Genomic DNA, 998 nt, shown 5'->3' on the forward strand with positions numbered 1-998 from the left:
GTGGGTATTGCTCTCCTCTGTGGGTTTTTCGAGCCACAAACACTTTCAAGCTGAATATTTTTTCACCCCAATGAAGAACAGATTTTCCCATGATCACAGACCCAGGGAGGCTCCGTCCCAGCCCCCCACCTAAACAACAGCAAAGCGGCAGGGAACAGAAAATCCCCTGCAGAAGTGCCTGCGTGGACGAACGGGCTGTTGCGCACCACCGTCACCAGCTCCGCGACACCACCGTGGACAAGTAACGCAGCCTCCGGCCAAAGCCGGCTCCTGACAACGCTCCCGGGACCTGCCAGCAGGGTTATCCCCAAAGAGGACGGACCATTTGGGGAAAAAAGCAAACCACAAAGGGCTGGAGGGGCCCTTCATCAGTTACTCCTTCCCTATTTCTGACACGTGATGTGTCCGAGCCGTGCCGTGCTGGCAGATTCCCCACCCCACCTGCCCCCCAAGAACTTCCCCGCTCAGGGTTATCTCGTGCTTCGGCACAGAGAAGTAGGTGAGATTAAAGAAGTGCTGCTGGTTTTGGCTGGGATGGAGTTAGTTTTCATACAGGCATTTAATTTCTTATTTTTTCCTCTCCTTCTCTCACACGGGCAGCAGAAGAGCCCGGGCCAGCACAGGTTGTGCTGCTGGCAGGAGGTCACGTTCATCTGTCGGTGCAGTCACGGCTCTGTCTGCCCCTTGAAACTGCCGGGCAATGCAGGAGAGCAGCCCTTAATTGTGGAAGGGTTGCAGAGGGTCTTCCCTGGAGCACGCAGCCACAGCCTGGTGACCCCGGTGCCGAGGAGCGACAGGGTGGCTGCAGGCTCTCCATGGGTGTACGCGCACAGCTGCACGCAGCCCATGCAGTCCCCCCTCCCCTCTCCACTGCCCCTCAGCAAAGCTTTGGAAACAATGCTCCTCGGGAGCCTGGGGCCCAAAAATTCCGTTTTATTTTTCCATGGATCTCAGCAGGGTCTCTATCCTTAGAGGCTGGAGGACAGCACGAGTGTCTT

This window comes from Buceros rhinoceros, unplaced genomic scaffold (genome assembly GCF_000710305.1).
Source record: "Buceros rhinoceros silvestris isolate BGI_N320 unplaced genomic scaffold, ASM71030v1 scaffold18838, whole genome shotgun sequence".
NCBI lineage: Eukaryota > Metazoa > Chordata > Aves > Bucerotiformes > Bucerotidae > Buceros > Buceros rhinoceros.